The sequence below is a fragment of the Triticum aestivum genome, chromosome 6B, assembly GCF_018294505.1.
Source record: "Triticum aestivum cultivar Chinese Spring chromosome 6B, IWGSC CS RefSeq v2.1, whole genome shotgun sequence".
In the NCBI taxonomy this organism is placed as follows: Eukaryota; Viridiplantae; Streptophyta; class Magnoliopsida; order Poales; family Poaceae; genus Triticum; species Triticum aestivum.
In genome coordinates this window covers 649,328,113-649,355,773 of record NC_057810.1, presented here as the reverse complement: position 1 = coordinate 649,355,773, position 27,661 = coordinate 649,328,113, and positions in this window count along the sequence as shown.

Sequence of the window (27,661 nt, the reverse complement as noted above, 5' to 3'; positions counted from 1 at the left end):
CATCGCTCGCCTGTCTGAGTTTCGCATGTCGGTTCTTCTATCCCACCAACGCATAAGAGAGTCCTCAAGGTGCCAATCGGAGGTGTCAATGTGCGCAAGACCAAACTTGTCAATGACCGATCGCCAGAGCCGAATGGAGAAGCAGCACTTGATGAAAAGGTGGATGCCTAATTCTTGCTCCATATTGCAAAGTGGGCAAAGCCCACAATTTTCCCAACCGCGCCGCTCCAACCGGTCCGCAGTCCAAATCCGGTCTTGCAAGGCCGGCCAAGCGAAGAATTTGACCTTTGGGGAGCCCAAGCTTTCCTGACCATGCAGTGAATGGGCGAGTGTGTCAGGCCAAGGAATTGCGCCTTATAAGCAGTGGCCGCCGAGTATATCCCATCTACAACATGTTTCCAAACAATGTCGTCCTCAACCTGGTCGTCAAGGTGAAAGTCATGCAGAAGTGTCCAGAGCGAGAAAAGATCTCGGACGTGGGCGGCGGAGACAATCGTGTCATGCTTGATGTGAATCATCCAAGCGTTCCCGCGTATGGCCTCTCACAGCTTCCAACTCTTTCTTTTTGAGGCTTCATAAATAAGCGGGGCAACATCCTTGGGCTTGCGACCAAGCAACCATGGGGAGTCCCAAAAAGGTGTTTTAGCACCATTTTCGACGATGATTGTGGTTGAGGCATAGAAGAAATCCAGGTCGTCCTCAATGCAAGGGTTGCCCAATCCAACCCAAAGTTTGTTAGGCTCCTTCCATTCGTACCAAAGCCACCTCAGCCGCAGAGCCCGAGCAAACTTGTCGGTGTTGAGGACCCCAAGGCCTCCATAGCTCGTAGGACTACAGACCACATCCCAGTTGACCTTGCATTTTGCACCAGTCGTCTTGTCCGAACCAGACCAGAGGAAGGCCCTCTCCACCTTGTTGAGATTATGGAGTGTGCCCTGGGACACAATGAGAGGTGTGATGAAGAAGACCACTTGAGAGGTGATGACCGATCTGACAAGGGCAGTGCGTCCAATGGTTGTGATGGTTTGTCCCTCCCAAGTTACCAATTTACTGGCCACCTTGTCTTCGAGATATTGGAAGTCAGCTTTTCCAAGTTGCCCGACCGAGAGCGAGAGGCCCAAATATTTAATTGGGAACATGGCGCGGGTCGCCGGAATGCTACTCAGAATATACCCCAGCAGAAGATGATTGCATCAAACAGGCACCACCGAGCTCTTGTGGAAGTTGGTGCAAAGGCCCGTCACCTCCCCGAAACCCCTTAGGATGACAGAGATGTTGTCAACGTCCCTCTTAATTGGGGCCATGAAGATGGCCGCGTCATCCGCATAGAGGGAGGTTCTCATCATGGTACCGCTCCCATGTATCATGTGTAAGACACCTTTGTGAGTTGCGATGGTGAGGACGAACAACAGCGGTGATATCGGTGATGGAAATATGCCCTAGAGGCAATAATAAAGTTGTTGTTATTATATTTCCTTATTCATGATAAATGTTTATTATTCATGCTAGAATTGTATTGATCGGAAACTTAAATACATGTGTGGATACATAAAAAAATACCACGTCCCTACTAAGCCTCTACTAGACTAGTTCATTGATCAAAAGATGGTTAAGGTTTCCTAACCATGGACATATGTTGTCACTTGATAACGGGATCACATCATTAGGAGAATGATGTGATGGACCAGACCCATCCGTTAACTTAGCATATGATCGTTCAGTTTATTGCTACTGCTTTCTTAATGTCAAATACATATTCCTTCGACCATGAGATCATGCAACTCCCGGATACCGGAGGAATACCTTCTGTGCTATCAAACATCACAACGTAACTGGGTGATCATAAAGATGCTCTACAAGTATCTCCGAAGGTGTCTGTTGAGTTGGCATGGATCGCGATTGGGATTTGTCACTCAGTGTATCGGAGAGGTATCTCTGGGCCCTCCCGGTAATACAACATGACAAGAAGCTTGCAAGCAAAGTGACTAAGAAGTTAGTTACGAGATGATGTATTACGAAATGAGTAAAGAGACTTGCTGGTAACGAGACTGAACTAGGTATGAAGAGATCTCGGGCAAGTAACATACCAACAGACAAAGAGAATTACATATGTTGTCATAAGGTTCGACCGATAAAGATTTTCGTAGAATATGTAGGAACCAATATGGGCATCCAGGTCCCTCTATTGGTTATTGACCAGATAACGGTCATGTCTACATCATTCTCGAACCCATAGGGTCCGCACGCCTAACGTTCATTGACGATATAGGATAATATAGGTTATGTGATTTGGTGACCAAAAGTTGTTTGGAGTCCCGGATGAGATCATGGACATGACGAGGAGATCCGGAATGGTCCGAAGGTAAAGACTGATATATAGGACGATGCTATTTGGTCACCGGAAAGGTTTCGGGATGTACCGGGTATTCATCGGGTCACTGGAAAGGGTTCCGGGAGACCTATGATGACCCACAAGTATAGGGGATCTATCGTAGTCCTTCCGATAAGAAAGAGTGTCGAACCCAACGAGGAGCAGAAGGGAATGACAAGCGGTTTTCAGTAAGGTATTCTCTGCAAGCACTGAAATTATCGGTAATAGATAGTTTTGTGATAAGGTAATTCGTAACGGGTAACAAGTAACAAAAGTAACTAAGGTGCATCAAGGTGGCCCAATCCTTTTTGTAGCAAATGACAAGCCTGGACAAACTCTTATATAAAGCAAAGCGCTCCCAAGGACACATGGGAATTATCGTCAAGCTAGTTTTGATCATGCTCATATGATTCACATTCGTTACTTTGATAATTTGATATGTGGGTGGACCGGTGCTTGGGTACTGCCCTTCCTTGGACAAGCATCCCACTTATGATTAGCCCCTCTCGCAAGCATCCACAACTACGAAAGAAGAATTAAGTTAAACCTAACCATAGCATGAAACATATGGATCCAAATCAGCCCCTTACGAAGCAACGCATAAACTAGGGTTTAAGCTTATGTCACTCTAGCAACCCATCATCTACATATCACTTCCCAATGCCTTCCCCTAGGCCCAAACAATGGTGAAGTGTCATGTAGTCGACGTTCACATAACACCACTAGAGGAAAGACAACATACACCTCATCAAAATATCGAACGAATACCAAATTCACATGACTACTTATAACAAGACTTCTCCCATCTCCTTAGGAACAAACGTAACTACTCACAAATCATATTCATGTTCATAATCAGAGAGATATTTAATATGCATAAAGGATCTGAACATATGATCTTCCACCGAATAAACCAACTAGCATTAACTACAAGGAGTAATCAACACTACTAGCAACCCACAGGTACCAATCTGAGGTTTTGAGACAAAGATCGTATACGAGAGATGAACTAGAGTTTGAGAGGATATGGTGCTGGTGAAGATGTTGATGGAGATTGACCCCCTCTAGATAAGAGGATCGATGGTGATGACGATGGCGACGATTTCCCCCTCCCGGAGGGATGTTTTCCCGGCAGAACAGCTCCACCAGAGCCCTAGATTGGTTCCGCCAAGGTTCCGCCTCGAGACGGCGGTGCTTCGTCCCTAAAGCTTCCTTATGATTTTTTCCAGGGCAAAAGACACCAAATAGCAGAAGATGGGGCATCGGAGGGCTGCCAGGTGGCCCACGAGGCAGGGGGCACGCCTAGGGGGGGGGGGTACGACGCGCCCTCCACCCTCGTGGACGGTGGGTGGCCCCCTCTGGTGCTTTCTTCGCCCATTATTTTTAATATATTCCAAAACTGACTTTCATGGAGCTTCAGGACTTTTGTAGTTGTGCAGAATAGGTCTATAATATTTGCTCATTTTTCAGCCCAGAATTCCAGCTGCCGGCATTCTCCCTCTTCATGTAAACCTTGTAAAATAAGAGAGAAAAGGCATAAGTATTGTGACATAATATGTAGTAACAGCCCATAATGCAAAAAATATTGATATAAAAGCATGATGTAAAATGGACGTATCAACTCCCCCAAGCTTAGACCTCGCTTGTCCTCAAGCGAAAGCCGAAGTCGAAAAATATGTCCACATGTTTAGAGATAGAGTAGTCGATAAAATAAAATACGGACATGAGGGCATCATGATCATTCTTAGAACAACAACATATATGTGTGTGTATATATATATATATATATATATATATATATATATATATATATATATATATATATTGTCATATGATTTCTTATGCTTAAGTAACAATCTATTCACTATAATCTCAGTCGTTGAAGCAATTGCAATTTCTCATACATCGGAAAGAGTGAATATAAGAGATTTTCAGCAAGTTCACATACTCAACTATACCGAAAAGGCTTTTGCCCTACTTTATATATAAAGAAATGATCGACATACATGATGCAAACCACCCGACACCACACACACACCCAAGGCAAATACAAGGGAGCTGACAAACAGCAACGTTACTCTAAACACCCCAAAGCAAACAACAAGTAGGCAGAAGAGCATAGCTAAGGGTCTCAAGAGCTCTCCACTATGAACGAGTCACCGCGAGGAGACGAAGCCATAACTCGACGAACCAGGGACTCCAAAGCGGTGCTTCCAAGAAAGAAATGGCACCGAAGAGCCGCCACCGCCCGATCCAGGGAATCTGGGTTTTCACCCGGAGTAATACCAAGGACGCAGGGTCACCGTGATGGAGCCTTCAAGAAGGGAACAATGCATGGACGCCGCCTCCATCGGTCTGGCTCCGAGCCAGACGAGGTTTTCACTCCGGCCACCACCCTCAGCCTCCGTCCAATGTACGACCCTACATGAGAGCGTCGGCCGCACCACCACCGAGATTGTCGAAGGCCCAGCACCATGCCGCCGATGCGGCCATGACTACAAGCCCGTCAGCGCCCGAGCAACGAGCTCCGCCCACGAGCCAGCAACTCCCGCCACCAAGGCCGCCGCCTTGCATCCAGACACTCCGGAGACCATCAAATGCACGAGCTTTGAGCCGACTGAGGGAGTCCTGGACTAGGGGGTGTCCGGATAGCCAAACTATCATCATTGGCCGGACTCCAAGACTATGAAGATACAAGATTGAAGACTTTCCTTGGCGTGGAGGGCAAGCTTGGCGATACGGATATGTAGATCTCCTACCATTGTAACCGACTCTGTGTAACCCTAGCCCTCTCTGGTGTCTATATAAACCGGATGGCTTTAGTCCGTAGGACGAACAACAATCATACCATAGGCTAGCTTCTAGGGTTTAGCCTCCTTGATCTCGTGGTAGATCCACTCTTGTAACACACATCATCAATATTAATCAAGCAGGACGTAGGGTTTTACCTCCATCAAGAGGGCCCGAACCTGGGTAAAACATCGTGTCCCTTGTCTCCTGTTACCATCCGCCTAGACGCACAGTTCGGGACCCCCTACCCGAGATCCGCCGGTTTTGACACCGACATTGGTGCTTTCATTGAGAGTTCCTCTATGTTGTCACCGATAGGCTCGATGGCTTCTTCGATCATCAACAACGACGTAGTCCAGGGTGAGACCTTCCTCCCCGGGCAGATCTTCGTATTCAGCGGCTTTGCAGTGCGGGCCAATTCGCTTGGCCATCTGGAGCAGATCGAAAGCTACACCCCTGGCCGTCAGGTCAGATTTGGAAGTTTGAACTTCACGGCTGTCACAGCCGAGCATGCCGCACTGTCACGACGGGCATGACTTAGCTCTGTAGCCGGACAGTAACCTGGAGGCCGCTCACGAGTCCGCTCCGATCTTCAATTCGGAGCCGGCTGCGCAGGTCGAGGACGGGTGGCTAGACACCGCCTTGGGGGTTGCAACCTCTATGGCGATAGAGCCAAACACTAACCTTGTCCCTCATGAAGCTCGTGACTCCGAGGTGCCGGACTCCTCGCTGGACTCCGAACCTCCCGCGCCCCCTCCAATCGAATCCGATTGGGCGCCGGTCATGGAGTTCACCGCTGCAGACATCTTTCAACACTCACCTTTTGGCAACATCTTGAGTTCGCTAAAGTATCTCTCGTTATCAGGAGAGCCCTAGCCGGACTGCGGTCAGGACGGTTGGGATGCGGACGATGAAGAAATTCATAGCCCACCCACCACCCACTTAGTAGCCACTGTCGATGATCTAACCGACATGCTAGACTACGACTCCGAAGACATCGACGGTATGGATGACGATGCCGGAGACGACCAAGAACCAGCGCCTACCGGGCACTGGAAAGCCACCTCATCATATGACATATACATGGTGGATATCCCAAAGGATGGGAATGGCGAAGGAACAGCGGAGGATGACCCCTCCAAGAAACAGCCCAAGCGCCGGGGTCAGCGGCGCCGCTCTAAATCCCGCCATAGCAAGAATGGAGATTCCGGCACCGGAGATAATAATACGCCAGATAGTGCCGAAGACAACCCACTCCAGCAAGATTCAGCACAGGAGGACAGAGACGCCAGCCCTCATGAGAGAGCGGTAGAAGAAGAGGTAGAGGATTATATGCCTCCCTCCGGAGACGAGGCAAGCCTCGATGACGACGAATTCGTCGTGCCTGAGGATCCCGTCGAACAAGAGCGTTTTAAACGCAGGCTTATGGCCACGGCAAACAGCCTCATGAAAAAGCAGCAACAGCTTAGAGCTGATCAAGATTTTCTAGCCGACAGATGGACTGAAGTCCTCGCGGCCGAAGAGCATGAGATCGAACGCCCCTCCAAAAGCTACCCAAAATGCAAGCTGCTCCCCCGATTAGAGGAGGAGGCATATGAACCTGCATCACCAGCAAGACAATACGGCTGACCGACCACCACGTGGTCGCGACAGAGAGGCTTCTAGGCCCTTCACTAGTACCGTACCCCGGCATCGCTCGAAAAGCACAAGGCCACAGGGGAACGCTCCGGACTTGCGAGATATATTGGAGGATAAGGCAAGACAATCAAGATCGATCTATGGATCGCGTGGGCGCCCCATGATACGTGACGACAACCGTCGCGCCGGACACAGTAAGTCCGGCCGGGCCAAACAAAATAGACAAAGCTCTTTTGAGCTCCGTCGTGATATCGCCCAGTACAGAGGCGCCGCACACCCACTATGCTTCACAGATGAAGTAATGGATCATCAAATCCCCGAAGGGTTTAAACCCATGAATATTGAATCTTACGATGGCACAATAGACCCCGCAGTTTGGATCGAGGACTATCTCCTCCACATCCACATGGCCCGCGGTGACGATCTTCACGCCATCAAATATCTCCCACTCAAACTTAAAGGACCAGCCCGGCATTGGCTTAACAGCTTGCCAGCAGAGTCAATCGGGAGTTGGGAAGACCTGGAAGCCGCATTTCTCGATAACTTCCAAGGCACGTATGTGCGACCACCAGACGCTGATGACCTAAGCCATATAATTCAACAACCAGACGAATCGGCCAGACAATTCTGGACATGGTTCTTAACCAAGAAAAACCAAATCGTCGACTGTCCGGATGCGGAGGCCCTCGCGGCCTTCAAACATAACATCCGCGATGAGTGGCTTGCCCGGCACCAGGGACAGGAAAAGCCGAAATCCATGGCAGCCCTCACATCACTCATGACCCGCTTCTGCGCGGGTGAGGACAGCTGGCTAGCACGCATCAACTGTTGGAAATATGCCCTAGAGGCAATAATAAAAGTATTATTATATTTCATTGTTCATGATAATTGTCTTTTATTCATGCTATAACTGTATTATCCGGAAATCGTAATACACGTGTGAATACTTAGACCACACAATGTCCCTGGTAAGCCTCTAGTTGACCAGCTCGTTGTGATCAACAGATAGTCATGGTTTCCTGACTATGGACATTGGATGTCGTTGATAACGGGATCACATCATTAGGAGAATGATGTGATGGACAAGACCCAATCCTAAGCATAGCATAAAAGATCGTGTAGTTCGTTTTGCTAGAGCTTTGCAAGTGTCAAGTATCTCTTCCTTCGACCATGAGATCGTGTAACTCCCGGATACCGTAAGAGTGCCTTGGGTGTACCAAACGTCACAACGTAACTGGGTGACTATAAAGGTGCATCACATGTATCTCCGAAAGTAGCTGTTGGGTTGACACGGATCGAGACTGGGATTTGTCACTCCGTATGACGGAGAGGTATCTCTGGGCCCACTCGGTAATGCATCATCATATTGAGCTCAATGTGACCAAGGTGTTGGACACGGGATCATGCATTACGGTACGAGTAAAGTGACTTGCCGGTAACGAGACTGAACAAGGTATTGGGATACCGACGATCGAGTCTCAGGCAAGTAACGTACCGATTGACAAAGGGAATTGCATACAGGATTTGATCGAATCCTCGACATAGTGGTTCATCCGATGACAACATCGAGGAGCATGTGGGAGCCATCATGGGTATCCAGATCCCGCTGATGGTTATTGACTGAGAGAGTCTCGGTCATGTCTGCATGTCTCCCGAACCCGTAGGGTCTACACACTTAAGGTTCAGTTACGCTAGGGTTATAGGGATATGTATATGCAGTAACCCGAATGTTGTTCGGAGTCCCGGATGAGATCCCGGACGTCACGAGGAGTTCCGGAATGGTCCGGAGGTAAAGATTTATATATGGGAAGTCCTGTTTCGGGCATCGGGACAAGTTTCGGGGTTATCGGTATTGTACCGGGACCACCGGAAGGGTCCCGGGGGTCCACCGGGTGGGTCCACCTGTCCCGGGGGGCCACATGGGCTGTAGGGGGGTGCGCCTTGGCCTAATGGGCCAAGGGCACCAGCCCCACATAGGCCCATGCACCTAGGGTTTAAGGGGGCAAGAGTCCTAGGAGGGTAAGGCACCTCCTAGGTGCCTTGGGGGGAGGGAAAACCCCCTTTGGCCGCCGCACCCCCTAGGATATTGGATCTCCTAGGGCCGGCCACCCCCCCTTGGCACCCCTATATATAGTGGGGGAGAGGAGGGACTTCATACCTGAACGCCCTGGCCTTTGGTTGCCTCCTTCTCCCTCCCCAACACCTCCTCCACCTCCATAGTGCTTAGCGAAGCTCTGCCGGAGTACTGCAGCTCCATCAACACCATGCCGTCGTGCTGCTGCTGGTGCTATCTCCCTCAACCTCTCCTCCCTTCCTTGCTGGATCAAGAAGAAGGAGACGTGGCTGTTTCGTACGTGTGTTGAACGCGGAGGTGCCGTCCGTTTGGCGCTGGTCATCGGTGATTTGGATCACGTCGAGTACGACTACATCATCACCTTGCAAGCTTCCGCACGCGATCTACAAGTGGTATGTAGATGCAAACTCTCTCCCTAGACTCGTTGCTTAGATGAACTCATAGATGGATCTTGGTGAAACCGTAGGAAAATTTTTAATTTTCTGCAACGTTCCCCAACAGTGGTATCAGAGCTAGGTCTATGCGTAGTTCTCTTTGCACGAGTAGAACACAACTTTGTTGTGGGCGTGGATTTTGTCATCTTACTTGCCTCTACTAGTCTTTTCTTGCTCAACGGTATTGTGGGATGAAGCGGCCCGGACCAACCTTACACGTACTCTTACGTGAGACCGGTTCCACCGACTGACATGCACAAGTTGCATAAGGTGGCTGGCGGGTGTCTGTCTCTCCCACCTTAGTTGGAGCGGAATCGATGAACAGGGCCCTTATGAAGGGTAAATAGAAGTTGACAAAATCACATTGTGGTGATTCGTAGGTAAGAAAACGTTCTTGCTAGAACCCAATTGCAGCCACGTAAAAGATGCAACAACAATTAGAGGACGTCTAACTTGTTTTTGCAGCGATTGATCATGTGATGTGATATGGCCAGAAGTTGTGATGAATGATGAATTGTGATGTATGAGATCATGTTCTTTGTAATAGGATTCACGACTTGCATGTCGATGAGTATGACAACCGGCAGGAGCCATAGGAGTTGTCATTATTTTTTGTATGACCTGCGTGTCATTGAATAACGCCATGTAAACTACTTTACTTTATTGCTAAACGTTAGTCATAGAAGTAGAAGTAGTCGTTGGTGTGACAACTTCATGAAGACACGATGATGGAGATCATGATGATGGAGATCATGGTGTCAAGCCGGTGACAAGATGATCATGGAGCCCCGAAGATGAAGATCAATGGAGCTATATGATATTGGCCATATCATGTCACAACTATATAATTGCATGTGATGTTTATTATGTATTATGCATCTTGTTTACTTAGGACGACGGTAGTAAATAAGATGATCCCTTATAAAATTTCAAGAAGTGTTCTCCCCTAACTGTGCACCGTTGCTACAGTTCGTCGTTTCTAAGCACCACGTGATGATCGGGTGTGATGGATTCTTACGTTCACATACAACGGGTGTAAGACAGTTTTACACAGCGAAAACACTTAGGGTTAACTTGACGAGCCTAGCATGTGCAGACATGGCCTCGGAACACGGAGACCGAAAGGTCGAACACGAGTCGTATGGAAGATACGATCAACATGAAAATGTTCACCGACGATGACTAGTCCGTCTCACGTGATGATCGGACACGGACTAGTCGACTCGGATCGTGTAACACTTAGATGACTAAAGGGATGTCTAATCTAAGTGGGAGTTCATAATTTGATTAGAACTTTATTATCATGAACTTAGTCTAAAACCTTTGCAAATATGTCTTGTAGATCAATGGCCAACGCTAATGTCAACATGAACTTCAACGCGTTCCTAGAGAAAACCAAGCTGAAAGATGATGGCAGCAACTATACGGACTGGGTCCAGAACCTGAGGATCATCCTCATAGCTGCCAGGAAACAATATGTCCTAGAAGGACCGCTAGGTGACGCTCCCGTCCCAGAGAACCAAGACATTATGAATGCTTGTCAGTCTCGCGCTGATGATTACTCCCTCGTTCAGTGCGGCATGCTTTACAGCTTAGAACCGGGGCTCCAAAAGCGTTTTGAGCATCACGGAGCATATGAGATGTTCGAAGAGCTGAAACTAGTTTTTCAAGCTCATGCCCGGGTCGAGAGATATGATGTCTCCGACAAGTTCTACAGTTGTAAGATGGAGGAGAACAGTTCTGTTAGTGAGCACATCCTGAAGATGTCTGGGTTGCACAACCGTATGACCCAGCTGAACATTAACCTCCCAGATGAGGCGGTCATTGACAGAATCCTCCAGTCGCTCCCACCAAGCTACAAGAGCTTTGTGATGAACTACAACATGCAGGGAATGGAAAAGACCATTCCTGAAGTGTTCTCGATGCTGAAGTCAGCAGAGGCTGAAATCAAGAAAGAACATCAAGTGTTGATGGTCAATAAGACCACTAAGTTCAAGAAGGGCAAGGGTAAGAAGAACTTCAAGAAGGACGGCAAAGATGTTGCCGCGCCTGGTAAGCCAGTTACCGGGAAGAAGTCAAAGAATGGACCCAAGCCTGAGACTGAGTGCTTTTATTGCAAGGGGAAGGGTCACTGGAAGCGGAACTGCCCCAAATACTTAGCGGATAAGAAGGCCGGCAACACCAAAGGTATATTTGATATACATGTGATTGATGTGTACCTTACCAGTACTCGTAGTAACTCCTGGGTATTTGATACCGGTGCCATTGCTCATATTTGTAACTCACAGCAGGAGCTGCGGAATAAACGGAGACTGGCGAAGGACGAGGTGACGATGCGCGTCGGGAATGGTTCCAGAGTCGATGTGATCGCCGTCGGCACGCTGCCTCTACATTTACCTACGGGATTAGTTTTGAACCTTAATAATTGTTATTTAGTGCCAAGTTTGAGCATGAACATTGTATCTGGATCTCGTTTAATACGAGATGGCTACTCATTTAAGTCTGAGAATAATGCTTGTTCGATTTATATGAGAGATATGTTTTATGGTCATGCTTCGATGGTCAATGGTTTATTCTTAATGAATCTCGAGCGTAATATTACACATGTTCATAGTGTAGATGCCAAAAGATGTAAAGTTGATAACGATAGTCCCACATACTTGTGGCACTGCCGCCTTGGTCACATTGGTGTCAAGCGCATGAAGAAGCTCCATGCCGATGGACTTTTAGAGTCTCTTGATTATGAATCGTTTGACACGTGCGAACCATGCCTCTTAGGCAAAATGACCAAGACTCCGTTCTCCGGAACAATGGAGCGAGCAACCAACTTGTTGGAAATCATACATACCGATGTGTGCGGTCCAATGAGCGTTGAGGCTCGCGGAGGATATCGTTATGTTCTCACTCTCACAGATGACTTGAGTAGATATGGGTATGTCTACTTAATGAAACACAAGTCTGAGACCTTTGAAAAGTTCAAGGAATTTCAGAATGAGGTGGAGAATCAACGTGACCGAAAGATAAAATTCTTACGATCAGATCGTGGAGGAGAATACTTAAGTCACGAATTTGGTACACACTTAAAGAAATGTGGAATCGTTTCACAGCTCACGCCGTCTGGAACACCTCAGCGAAATGGTGTGTCCGAACGTCGTAATCGCACTCTATTGGATATGGTGCGGTCTATGATGTCTCTTACCGATTTACCGCTATCATTTTGGGGATACGCTCTAGAGACAGCTACATTCACTTTAAATAGGGCACCGTCTAAATCCGTTGAGACGACACCGTATGAATTATGGTTTGGAAAGAAACCTAAGCTGTCGTTTCTAAAAGTTTGGGGATGCGAAGCTTATGTCAAGAAACTTCAACCTGAAAAGCTCGAACCCAAGTCGGAAAAATGCATATTCATAGGATACCCTAAGGAAACTATAGGGTATACCTTCTACTTAAGATCCGAAGGCAAGATCTTTGTTGCCAAGAACGGATGCTTTCTGGAAAAAGAGTTTCTCTCGAAAGAAGTAAGTGGGAGGAAAGTAGAACTCGATGAAGTACTACCTCTTGAGCGGGATAGTGACGCAGCACAGGAAACCGTTCCTATGATGCCCACACCAACTGAAGAGGAAAACCATGATAATGATCAAAGTACTTCGGATCAAGTTACTGCTGAACTTCGTAGGTCCACAAGGACACGTTCCGCACCAGAGTGGTACGGCAACCCTGTCCTGGAAATCATGTTGTTAGACAACAATGAACCTTCGAACTATGAAGAAGCAATGGCGGGCCCGGATTCCAACAAATGGCTTGAAGCCATGAAATCCGAGATAGAATCCATGTATGAAAACAAAGTATGGACTTTGACAGACTTGCCCGATGATCGGCGAGCGATAGAAAACAAATGGATCTTTAAGAAGAAGACGGACGCGGATGGTAATGTTACCATCTATAAAGCTCGACTTGTCGCTAAGGGTTATCGACAGGTTCAAGGGATTGACTACGACGAGACATTCTCTCCCGTAGCGAAGCTAAAGTCCGTCCGAATCATGTTAGCAATTGCCGCATACTATGATTATGAGATATGGCAGATGGACGTCAAAACAGCATTCCTTAACGGGCATCTTAAGGAAGAACTGTATATGATGCAGCCGGAAGGTTTTGTCGATCCTCGGAACGCTAACAAAGTATGCAAGCTCCAGCGATCCATTTATGGACTGGTGCAAGCATCTCGGAGTTGGAACATTCGCTTTGATGAGATGATCAAAGCGTTTGGGTTTATGCAGACTTATGGAGAAGCCTGCGTTTACAAGAAAGTGAGTGGGAGCTCTGTAGCATTTCTCATATTATATGTAGATGACATACTCCTGATGGGAAATAATATAGAATTTCTGGACAGCATTAAGGCCTACTTGAATAAGTGTTTTTCAATGAAGGACCTTGGAGAAGCTGCTTATATATTAGGCATCAAGATCTATAGAGATAGATCGAGACGCCTCATAGGTCTTTCACAAAGCACATACCTTGATAAGATTTTGAAGAGATTCAGAATGGATCAGTCCAAGAAGGGGTTCTTGCCTATGTTACAAGGTATGAGACTGAGCTCAGCTCAGTCACCGACCACGGCAAAAGATAAAGAAGAGATGAGTGTCATCCCCTATGCTTCAGCCATAGGATCTATTATGTATGCCATGCTGTGTACCAGACCCGATGTAAACCTTGCCGTAAGTTTGGTAGCAAGATACCAAAGTAATCCCGGCAAGGAACACTGGACAGCGGTCAAGAATATCCTGAAGTACCTGAAAAGGACAAAGGACATGTTTCTCGTTTATGGAGGAGACGAAGAGCTCGTCGTAAAGGGTTACGTCGACGCTAGCTTCGACTCAGATCTGGATGACTCTAAGTCACAAACCGGATACGTGTATATGTTGAATGGTGGAGCAGTAAGCTGGTGCAGCTGCAAGCAGAGCGTCGTGGCGGGATCTACGTGTGAAGCGGAGTACATGGCAGCCTCGGAGGCAGCACATGAAGCGATTTGGGTGAAGGAGTTCATCACCGACCTAGGAGTCATACCCAATGCGTCGGGGCCGATCAAACTCTTCTGTGACAACACTGGAGCTATTGCCCTCGCAAAGGAGCCCAGGTTTCACAAGAAGACCAGGCACATCAAGCGTCGTTTCAACTCCATCCGTGAAAATGTTCAAGATGGAGACATAGAGATTTGCAAAGTGCACACGGATCTGAATGTCGCAGATCCGCTGACTAAACCTCTCTCGCGTGCAAAACATGATCAACACCAGAACTCTATGGGTGTTCGATTCATCACAATGTAACTAGATTAGTGACTCTAGTGCAAGTGGGAGACTGTTGGAAATATGCCCTAGAGGCAATAATAAAAGTATTATTATATTTCATTGTTCATGATAATTGTCTTTTATTCATGCTATAACTGTATTATCCGGAAATCGTAATACACGTGTGAATACTTAGACCACACAATGTCCCTGGTAAGCCTCTAGTTGACCAGCTCGTTGTGATCAACAGATAGTCATGGTTTCCTGACTATGGACATTGGATGTCGTTGATAACGGGATCACATCATTAGGAGAATGATGTGATGGACAAGACCCAATCCTAAGCATAGCATAAAAGATCGTGTAGTTCGTTTTGCTAGAGCTTTGCAAGTGTCAAGTATCTCTTCCTTCGACCATGAGATCGTGTAACTCCCGGATACCGTAAGAGTGCCTTGGGTGTACCAAACGTCACAACGTAACTGGGTGACTATAAAGGTGCATTACAGGTATCTCCGAAAGTAGCTGTTGGGTTGACACGGATCGAGACTGGGATTTGTCACTCCGTATGACGGAGAGGTATCTCTGGGCCCACTCGGTAATGCATCATCATATTGAGCTCAATGTGACCAAGGTGTTGGACACGGGATCATGCATTACGGTACGAGTAAAGTGACTTGCCGGTAACGAGACTGAACAAGGTATTGGGATACCGACGATCGAGTCTCGGGCAAGTAACGTACCGATTGACAAAGGGAATTGCATACAGGGTTTGATCGAATCCTCGACATAGTGGTTCATCCGATGACAACATCGAGGAGCATGTGGGAGCCATCATGGGTATCCAGATCCCGCTGATGGTTATTGACTGAGAGAGTCTCGGTCATGTCTGCATGTCTCCCGAACCCGTAGGGTCTACACACTTAAGGTTCAGTTACGCTAGGGTTATAGGGATATGTATATGCAGTAACCCGAATGTTGTTCGGAGTCCCGGATGAGATCCCGGACGTCACGAGGAGTTCCGGAATGGTCCGGAGGTAAAGATTTATATATGGGAAGTCCTGTTTCGGGCATCGGGACAAGTTTCGGGGTTATCGGTATTGTACCGGGACCACCGGAAGGGTCCCGGGGGTCCACCGGGTGGGTCCACCTGTCCCGGGGGGCCACATGGGCTGTAGGGGGGTGCGCCTTGGCCTAATGGGCCAAGGGCACCAGCCCCACATAGGCCCATGCGCCTAGGGTTTAAGGGGGCAAGAGTCCTAGGAGGGTAAGGCACCTCCTAGGTGCCTTGGGGGGAGGGAAAACCCCCTTGGCCGCCGCACCCCCTAGGAGATTGGATCTCCTAGGGCCGGCCACCCCCCCTTGGCACCCCTATATATAGTGGGGGAGAGGAGGGACTTCATACCTGAACGCCCTGGCCTTTGGTTGCCTCCTTCTCCCTCCCCAACACCTCCTCCACCTCCATAGTGCTTAGCGAAGCTCTGCCGGAGTACTGCAGCTCCATCAACACCACGCCGTCGTGCTGCTGCTGGTGCTATCTCCGTCAACCTCTCCTCCCTTCCTTGCTGGATCAAGAAGAAGGAGACGTGGCTGTTCCGTACGTGTGTTGAACGCGGAGGTGCCGTCCGTTTGGCGCTGGTCATCGGTGATTTGGATCACGTCGAGTACGACTACATCATCACCTTGCAAGCTTCCGCACGCGATCTACAAGTGGTATGTAGATGCAAACTCTCTCCCTAGACTCGTTGCTTAGATGAACTCATAGATGGATCTTGGTGAAACCGTAGGAAAATTTTTAATTTTCTGCAACGTTCCCCAACAGCAACAACCTCAACAAAAATTCTGGCAGTCCAGATATCAAGGACCGTAATGGAAGGTCGCGTCGCAACAAAAACAAACGCCGCATTAACGGCGATAATAGTGAAGATACGGCAGTCAATGCCGGATTCAGAGGCTCTAAACCCGGTCAGCGGAAAAGGCCATTCAAAAGAACTACTCCGGGTCCATCCAATTTGGACCGAATACTCGACCGCTCGTGCCAGATACACGGCACCCCCGAAAAGCCAGCCAACCACACCAACAGGGACTGTTGGGTATTCAAGCAGGCAGGCAAGTTAATTGCTGAAAACAATGACAAGAGGCTGCATAGCGATGACGAGGAAGAGACCCGACCGCCGAACAATAGAGGACAGAAGGGCTTCCCCCCACAGGTGCGGACGGTGAACATGATATACGCAACGCACATACCCAAAAGGGAGCGGAAGCGTGCACTCAGGGATGTATACGCGATGGAGCCAGTTGCCCCGAAGTTCAATCCATGGTCCTCCTGCCCGATCATTTTTGACCGAAGGGACCACCCCACCAGCATCCGCCACGGCGGATTCGCCGCATTGGTTTTAGACCCAATCGTCGATGGATTTCACCTCACCAGAGTCCTGATGGACGGAGGCAGCAGCCTGAACCTGTTTTATCAGGATACAGTGCGCAAAATGGGCATATACCCCTCAAGGATTAAACCTACCAAGACGACCTTTAAAGGTGTCATACCAGGTGTAGAAGCCAATTGCACAGGCTCAGTTACACTGGAAGTGGTCTTCGGATCCCCGGATAACTTCCGAAGCGAGGAGTTAATCTTCGACATAGTTCCGTTCCACAGCGGCTATCATGCTCTGCTCGGACGTATCGCGTTCGCAAAGTTCAACGCGGTGCTGCACTACGCATACCTCAAGCTCAAGATGCCAGGCCCTCGAGGAGTCATCACGGTCAACAAAAACACTGAACGCTCTCTCCGAACGGAGGAACATACAGCGGCTCTCGCGGCAGAAGTACAGTGCAGCCTCTTAAGGCACTTCTCGAGTCCGGCCATTAAGCGACCGGACACGGCTAAACACGCCCGGAGTAACCTACAACAAGACCACCTGGCACGTTCCGAGCACGCGTAGCAGTGCGGCCCCAACCCCAGCCCCTGCAAAACGTCAAGACAGGTCCTTCGCGTACACCATTACACTCTGAAGATACCATGGGCATGGGGAGAGGGGCACGACCACGATAGGCCCAGACTGCGGCTCAACCACACCAGGGGCTCTCAAGTGTGTCGTTCTTTTTTTATTTTTCCTTTTTATTTTTACCCACAGGAATCCGTTCGTCAGAGGCCCTGTCCGGCAGTAGACCTGCCAAACTCACGATGCAATAGCCAGGGAAGGAGAAAGGCTACAACGAATATCCAGGTGGTCTCCATTACGAGCATTAAATCCGTTTTATGCACCATTCCGCAGCCTACCCCTGGAGGGGGACTTGTTTAATAGTCCCATCCCTTGCTTATCGCACCATTTGTATCGTTCTGCATTCACAGCAGTTTTTCTTGAATAAGTAATGCAGCACCTTTTTGCTTCCAATTGCATTTCTTTCTTATACATATGTTCATTTATGACATGTTGCATCCGTACATTTTGGTACGGCTAAATACACCAGGGGCTTATGTTTCCCGCATCATGGTGTGATAAGTCCGAACACTTTCACAAGTGCGGCACCCCGAACTTATAGCATTATATGCATCGGCTCCGAATCATGTCTTGGGTCAATAGTTGGGTTTGCCCGGCTCCCATGTTTTGGTACCTTACGTTCCGTTGTATCGGCTAAGGTAGCACTGGGAGAACCACTGCGATTGCGCCCTAGTTGAGTTGGGCGAGTGCCTCAGTGGAGAAAGCTAAAACTGACCGTCATGATGAGGCGAGAGCCAATCGCTGTTCGAGAGGTTTTTTGCGAGTCCCTAAAGAGTTATGCCGCTTAGAGCGAGGAGCCGGCTTTGTCCAGCCCAGGCGTGGATAGCGCCCCTAATTCGGCCTTCCAAAGACTAGGGGCTTCGCCGAAATTTAAAATTATAGAATTCTATGGCTAAGTGAGAGTGTTCAAGCATTATAAGTCCGGTTGCCTTGTTCGTTGTGTTGAGCGCCTCCCTAGATGGACCCAAAAATGGGAACAAGAGTGCTCAAGTTTATCCCGAACACCCTAGCACTCGTGGCATGGGGGCTGAAGCCGACGACTTGCCATCTCTCAGACTTGATAAACAACCGCACAGAAGGTAATATTTTAAATTAACAAGCGTTGCTTAGCGCATATGAACTAAGTTTTCAGTGCACAGGATAAAAAAATGCGAGTCTATTCAAATATTACATCTTTGGAGCACTCACCCGCTATAATGCGGGCACCCTTCAGGACACTCTTATAATACATCTCGGGCGTGCGATGCTCCTTGCCCTGCGGTGGCGCGTCCGTCACAAGCTTTTGAGCATCCATCTTGCCCCAGTGCACCTTTGCGCGGGCAAGGGCCCGACGGGCACCTTCAATACAGGCGGAGTGCTTGATGACTTCAACCCATGGACACGCATCCACCAGCCGCCGCACCAGGCCGAAGTAGCTCCCAGGCATGGCCTCCTTAGGCCACAGCCGAACTATGAGGCCCTTCATGGCCTGTTCGGCCACCTTGTGGAGCTCGACCAGCTGCTTCAGCTGGTCGCTAAGGGGCACCGGATGTCCGGCCTCAGCATACTGAGACCAGAAGACCTTCTCCGTCGAGCTCCCCTCCTCGGCCCGGTAGAATGCGGCAGCATCGGACACACTGCGAGGAAGATCTGCGAACGCTCCTGGAGATCTCCGAATTCGGGTAAGTGATAGGTAATTCACACTCACATGCTTACTTTGCATGAAAAATGCCTTACCCGCCGCTATTTTCTTCAACGCCTCGAGTTCTTGGAGGGCCTTGTAGGCTTCGGCCTTAGCGGCTTGGGCACTCTCAAGAGCCAATGCAAGCTCAGACTCTCGAGTCTTCGAGTCACGCTCCAGGCTCTCATGTTTTTCCACGAGATCCTGGAGCTCTTGCTGTACCTCCGCCACCCGCGCCTCCTGCTTCTCTCGCTCGGTGCACTCCGCGGCCGCATTACGTTCGACCGCGGCCACCGCCTCCTTCAGGGTCGCCACCTCATTAGTGGCCCCTACAATACCCACGTTATCCCTGTCATTCTTCTTGCAACCAAAATCCTTTTCTGTAAGGTACAATTTTAATAAGGTGTTACTCACCTTCCTTGTCCTTGAGCTGCTTCTTGGCACGGCCGAGCTTGTTCTCGGACTGCTCGAGGCTTTGCTTCAAAGTATTGACCTCCGCAGTCAATGCGGCAGAGGTCAGCAGCGCAGCCTGCAATCCCATATTGACATATTTTTTATGACTCCTGCATATATCTTTTTAGATCCTCAGTCCGGCTTTTCTTTCCGAACACCGAACCGAGCATCAGGGGCTACTGTCTATGCGGTACTATTTTACATATATCAAAATTCTTACCTCAAAGCCTGTTAGAAGGCTGCTGCAGGCTTCGGTCAGCCTGCTCTTGGCGAGCTGAACCTTCTGAATCACCGCACTCATAACAGTGCGGTGTTCCTCTTCGATGGAGGCGCCATTGAGCGCCTCTAGCAAGCTACCCGGCATCTCCGGTTGGACGGAGGCTGCCGGCGTCACGGTCTTGCCCTTCTTACGAAGGGGCTGCCCGCCGGACTCCGGGGCCACTACGGATTCCGGGGCCGAGTCCGGTGCAAAGTCCGGGAGGTTGTCCTGCGACACCTCCAGGGCCTCTTCCTCCTGGCGGGTCCCTTCCCGGGATCCCACCTCGGCATCATCCGCGTCTCGGGGGGTGGAGGCAGTCGGAAGAGAATCCATATCCGACGCACCCAAGGACCCGCTCGACGAAGCGGGAAGATCATCCTTGGGCGGACTGCAGGGTTGTATGCGGCATTAGAAAGACACTATGTGGCGAAAAGAAAAAACCATGAAGTTATTCGGGAGTCTGGATACTTACGATCTCGCCAGGGGCTTGGCCCTTGGGGGCCAGTCCTCGTCGTCATCACTGGCGTTGGCAGAGCAGTCCGGGGAAAGAGTTTTTCCCTTCTTGGACCCTTCGGCCTCCCTCGTTGGGGAGGCCTTCCTTTTCTTCCCTCCCCCCGCCGGGGGAGAGGCTTTCTTCTTCTCCTCCTCGCCTTTGTGAGAGGAGTCGGCCTCGGAGTCATCATCCGATAACACCTGAAAACAGGAACTCTTCCGAGTGCCCGTGGCCTTCTTCTCCGGCACCACGTGGGGTGCCAGAGCCAGCAGCCCCGTTAGGCGGGCATCCGCTGGGTCCTCTGGCAATGGGGCCAAACAGATAGTCTGTTCGGCCTTCGTCAGCCAGTCCTGTCAAAGGAAAGGGAGTTTAGATCCCGCATAGAGTCAAACTATGGAAAACAAGCATCCCGTAAAGGACAAAATTGCTTACCTCGTCAGCTGGATGCTGCGAGCTGAATCCGCGATCTTCGGTAGCGGATTCGGGGGCCTCGGCACCCTTAAACAGCACCTTCCAGACATCTTCATATGTAGTATCGAAGAGCCCGCTCAAAGTCTGGTGCTGCGCCGGATCGAACTCCCACATATTGAAGCCCCGTCGTTGGCACGGAAGAATCCTGCGGATGAGCATGACCTGGACTACGTTGACAAGCTTGAGCTTCTTGTCCACTAGCTTTTGGATGCAGGCTTGGAGTCCGGTCAGCTCCTCCGAATCACCCCATGTCCAGCCGCTCTCTTTCCAGGAGGTGAGCCGTGTGGGGATGCCAAATCTGAATTCGGGGGCCGCTGCCCATTCAGGGTCACGTGGCTCGGTGATGTAGAACCACCCCGATTGCCACCCCTTAATGGTTTCCACGAAAGTGCCCTCGAGCCAAGTAACATGGGACATCCTGCCCACCATGGCGCCTCCGCACTCCGCTTGACTGCCCTTCACAACCTTCGGCTTGATACTGAAGGTCTTGAGCCACAAGCCGAAGTGGGGCTGGATGCATAGGAAGGCCTCACACACAACGATGAACGCCGAGATGTTGAGGATGAAATTCAGGGCCAGATCATGGAAATCCAGGCCATAGTAGAACATGAGCCCCCGGACAAAGGGATGGAGTGGGAAGCCCAGTTCGCGGAGGAAATGGGGAAGAAATACTACCCTCTCATGGGGCCTGGGGGTGGGGATGAGCTCTCCCTTGTTGGGGAGCTGGTGCGCGATGTTGCTGGACAAATATCCGGCGCTGCGCAGCTTTTGGATGTGCCCCTCCGTGACGGAGGAGGCCATCCACTTGCCTCCCGCTCCGGACATAGTTGGAGAAGGTTGAGGTGAGATGTGCGGACTTGGGCGCTAGAGCTCGAGTTTGCGGAGATGGATAAGCCAAGGAGGAAGAAGGCGCAGGTAAAAGGGTTGGATTTCTATCCCCTTATATGGGCGGACAAAAACATGTGTCCCCACTGGCCTGATAAAACTCGCTTATCTCCCAAGCGCCGCAATCAATGGCGCGGTTGGGTTACCCACATCCGTATTGATGGGAATCCCGGAATAAGGGGAACACGATCTCTGCTTCGACAAGACGTGCCAAAGAAACCGCTTCGCTAAACACGCTGAGGTGGTACAATAAAAACGATTCAAGTAAAGGCTTGGTAGTGGTGTGACGTCACGCCACCAAATACGTCGGCAGATTGAACTTGTGTAATATTATTCTCTCTATGGTGGTACGTGGAATTTATTTTGCAGAGCCGGACACTATCCTGGTGTTCACAATCTTCTATAAATTATTCGGACAAGGAACCCACCTTGCAATGCCGAAGACAATATGCGCGCCGGACTCATCGTCGTTGAAGCCTGGTTCAGGGGCTACTGAGGGAGTCCTGGACTAGGGGGTGTCCGGATAGCCGAACTATCATCATTGGCCGGACTCCAAGACTATGAAGATACAAGATTGAAGACTTTGTCCCATGTCCGGATGGGACTTTCCTTGGCGTGGCGGGCAAGCTTGGCGATACGGATATGTAGATCTCCTACCATTGTAACCGACTCTATGTAACCCTAGCCCTCTCCGGTGTCTATATAAACCGGATGGCTTTAGTCCATAGGACGAACAACAATCATACCATAGGCTAGCTTCTAGGGTTTAGCCTCCTTTATCTCGTGGTAGATCCACTCTTGTAACACACATCATCAATATTAATCAAGCAGGACGTAGGGTTTTACCTCCATCAAGAGGGCCCGAACCTGGGTAAAACATCGTGTCCCTTGTCTCCTGTTACTATCCGCCTGGACGCACAGTTCGGGACCCCCTACCCGAGATCCGCCAGTTTTGACACCGACACCGACCGGCAAACCCCTAGCACCATCGGAACCGCCGGTGACCGACACGCCCCGAACAACTATCAGCGGCAAGGAGGCACTAGGCCAGGAAAAGGGGAGGGGGGAGCGGAGCTCGTCCGGACCGGCGCACCCCTGCATCGGTGACAGGTAGTCGGTCTACCCGTCCGTCCAGCAGCCTCCCCTGCGTCACCCCTGACGCCCTACCACGGCCTCCAGCCAGAACTTGCGAGGAAGAGGCAGCTACCCGTCCGCCGGTGAGGGCCGCCGGATTGACCGCACCTAGCCGCCGAAGAAGGCCGCCAAGAGCGTCAACCACCACCACACGACCCGCGTCTCCACGCCCTGTCCAGGAGCAGCCGGTGCCCCGCCACCCCACAGGAGCAGAACGAGGAACAGATGCAACGCCACGACCACCTCGGCCACCCCTGACGCCGCCAACCACCACCCCCAGCCGGATCTGGACAGGGGTTGCCAGATCCGCCGCCAGCACGCCCCCAGGCCTCCAGCCCCCACGAGCCAAGGAGGAGGGGGAGGAGGGGAGAAGGGAGCGCTGGTAGTCCACCAGGACGCCAGGAGGAGGGAGGAAAACGGAGTAGTGGCCGGCCGGCGCCCGACGGCATCAAGCAGGGGAGGGCGCCCTGCGCCGCCCGTCACCTGTGCTAGGGAGGAAGACGCCCCGCCACCGCCTGCGCCACGCGGCCTTTGGCCGGTGACACCACCAGCGGCGACGAGGGATGGGGGCGGGGCGAGGAGACGGGGGCGGCGACGCTAGGGTTGCCTCCCGGGGACGCCCGCGGGAGCGCCTCGGGAGGGGAGGGGAGTAGTTTTCTATTATTGCTATATATAATTTAGTCTTTCACAATTGCTAACACTCATGCAATACTTATGGGTATGAAGTTTTAATCGGACACATAGAAAGATAGGGGCTTATAGTTTTGCCTCCCAACCTTTTACCTCAAGGGTAATGTCAACAATAATACTTTATGAAAACCTACATCCAATTGGATATATATATCAGGATCTTTCCGACACATAATGCTTGCCAAAGGATAAAGTGTAAAAAGGAAAGGTGAAGATCACCATGATTCTTGTATAAGGGTAGAAGGGAAAAATAAAAGATAGGCCCTTCGCAGAGGGAAGCAGAGGTTGTCATGCGCTTTTATGGTTGGATGCACAAAATCTTAATGCAAAAGAACGTCACATTATATTGCCACTTGTGATAAGGACCTTTATTATGCAGTCCGTCGCTTTTATTTCTTCCATATCACAAGCTCGTATAAAGCTTATTTTCTCCACACTAATAGATCATACATATTTAGAGAGCAATTTTTATTGATTATACCGATGACAACTTACTTGAAGGATCTTACTCAATCCATAGGTAGGTATGGTGGAGTCTCATGGCAAAACTGGGTTTAGGGATGTTTGGAAGCACAAGTAGTATCTCTACTTGGTGCAAAGAATTTGGCTAGCATGAGGGGGAAAGGCAAGCTCAACATGTTGGATGATCCATGACAATATAATTTATTTCGGATATAAGAAAACATAACTCATTACGTTGTCTTCCTTGTCCAACCTTAAATTTTGAGCATGTCATATTTTAATGAGTGCTCACAATCATAAAAGATGTCCAAGATAGTTTATTTATATGTGAAAACCTCTTTTTTGTTATTACTTCCTATTAATTGCAACGATGACCAAAACTATGTTCGATAACTCTCAACAACTTTTATTCATCATACTCTTTATGTGGGAAGTCATTACTCTCCATAAGATCAATATGATCTTTTTATTTCTTTTCATTCTTTCTTTTATTTCTTCAAGATCATAGCAAGATAGCAAAGCCCTCGACTCGAAACTTATCTTTATTATATATAGCTCACAGACTCGATTACATAGATAGAGATCACACAAAACTCAAAGCTAGATCAAACTAAAACTTAATTCTACTAGATCAAGATATAACCAAAAGGATCGAACTAAAAAAACGGCAAATATAGAAGTGTGATCGTGATACGATACCGGGGCACCTCCCCCAAGCTTGGCAGTTGCCAAGGGGAGTGCCCATACCCCTGTGTTTATGTCTCTTTCTTCGGAGGTGGCGGTGATGTAATATTCTTGGCGATGATGCCCCTTAGGATACTGTTCTTTTCCTCGAATTATTGACTTGCTGCTTAAGATCTATTATTTCCTTACAGAGTTTACCCATGATGGTTAAAGCTCCTTTCACCCATGGATGTTGCATAGCTGCGGGAGAACAAGTAACACTCTTTTTCATAAGAAAGAAATCTAGCATTGGGAGGGATGACCGAATTTGGAATTGCTGAGCTCTGAAGTTCCTCCATCATGAATCTGGCTTGGAGACGAGAGGTAACTTCTTGACCCTCCTCCATGGCATCTATCCTTTTCAAGTCGGCCTAAATCTCTTCCTCCGTTGATGGCCCAAAGTGGTCAACATCATTGTTTGCTCTTGGCCCCGGTGTTGGATAAGATACCCGACTCTCCCCATCTGACTCTTGAGAAGACATCTTGCTCTAGATCTGCTGCAGAAACAACTCAAAACAAAAACAGAGGATTTTGTCGTCGTAAGGTGGTCAAAACCTTCAGGAGATTATATAATGAATTTTTACCGACCAAAAGAAGTATTGTGCAAGAAAACAGAGTCCAGAGGGCACACGAGGTGCCCACAAGGCAGGGGCGCGCCCAGGGGGTAGGGCGTGCCCTCCACCCTCGTGGATGCCTCGTGTCCCTTTCGAACTACTTCTTGTTTTCCTAATTTTTTAAATATTCCAAAACATAGAAAAATTGCTATTAGAACTGTTTTGGAGTCGGTTTACTTACTGTACCACATACCTATTCCTTTTCAAAGTCTGAAACGTTCTGGAAAGTGTCCCTTATGTACTCCTCTGGGCTTACGGTGTCAATACCAATGGTTTCAACATTTATGGGATTACCTGAGATATAATGTTTGATTCTTTGACCGTTCACCACCTTCGGATTTGTGCCTTCGGCGTTGTTGATTTTGATGGCACCGGAACGATAGACCTCCTCGATAACGTAAGGACCTTCCCATTTAGAGAGAAGTTTTCCTGCAAAAAATCTTAAACAAGAGTTGTATAGAAAAACATAATCACCTACATAAAACTCACGCTTTTGTATCCTTTTGTCATGCCACCTTTTAACTTTTTCATTAAACAGCTTGGCATTCTCATAGGCCTGGGTTCTCCATTCATCAAGTGGGCTAATGTCAAAAAGCCTCTTCTCACCAGCAAGTTTGAAATCACAATTGAGCTCTTTAATAGCCCAATATGCCTTGTGTTCTAGTTCAAGAGGTAAGTGACATGCTTTTCCATAAACTATTTCATACGGAGACATACCCATAAGATTTTTATATGCAGTTCTATAGGCCCATAATGCATCATCAAGTTTCTTGGAAAATTCTTTCTAGACCTATTAATAGTCTTTTGCAAAATCAATTTAATCTCTCTATTACTCAATTCTACTTGACCACTAGACTGTGAATGGTATGGAGATGTAATTCTATGATTAACATCATACTTAGCAAGCACTTTACAAAAAGAACCATGAATAAAATGTGAACCACCATCAGTCATTAAGTATCTAGGGACTCCAAACCTCGGAAAAATGACTTCTTTAAGCATCTTAATAGAGGTATTATGATCTACACTACTAGTTGGAATAGCTTCTACCCACTTAGTAACGTAATCAACAGCAACTAAAATATGTGTATACCCATTAGAGGAAGGAAAAGGTCCCATATAATCAAAACCCCAAACATCAAATGGTTCAATAACAAGTGAATAGTTCATAGGAATTTCTTGACGTCTACTAATATTACCAATTCTTTGACATTCATCACAAGACAAGACAAACTTACGAGCATCTTTGAAAAGAGTAGGCCAATAGAAACCAGATTGCAATACCTTATGTGCAGTTCTATCTCCCATGTGGTGTCCTCCATATGCCTCAGAGTGACACTTGCGTAGGATCTGTTCATGTTCATGCTCAGGTACACAACGTCTAATAACACCATCTACTCCTTCTTTATAAAGGTGTGGGTCATCCCAAAAGTAATGTCTTAAATCATAGAAAAACCTTTTCTTTTGCTGGTATGTGAAACTAGGTGGTATAAATTTAGCAACAATGTAATTAGCATAATCAACATACCATGGAGCAGTACGAGAAGCATTTATGACAACTAATTGTTCATCAGGAAAGCTATCATCAATAGGTAGTGGGTCATCAAGAACATTCTCTAACCTAGACAAGTTGTCTGCAACCGGATTCTCAGCTCCCTTTCTATCAATACAAATCAAATTCTTGTAGCAAGAGAACCCATCTAATAAGTCTAGGTTTAGCATCTTTATTTTCCATAAGGTATTTAATAGCAGCATGATCAGTGTGAACAGTTACTTTGGAATCAACAATATAAGGTCTGAACTTATCACAAGCAAATACAACTGCTAAAAATTCTTTTTTAGTGGTAGCATAATTTTTCTGGGTACTGTCTAGAGTTTTACTAGCATATTGGATAACATTTAATTTCTTATCAACTCTTTGTCCTAGAACAACACCTACAACATAATCATTAGCATCATAGATAATTTCAAAGGGTAAATTCCAATCAGGTGGCTGAACAATAGGTGCAGAAATCGAGGCTTTCTTAAGTATTTCGAATGCTTCTACACAATCATCATCAAAGGCAAAAGGAACATATTTTTGTAACAGATTAGTCAGAGGCCTAGAATTTTTTTAGAAGTCTTTAATGAACCTCCTATAAAAACCGGCATGACCAAGGAAACTTCTTATACCTTTGATGTCCTTAGGGCACATCATCTTTGCAATAGCATCAACTTTAGCTT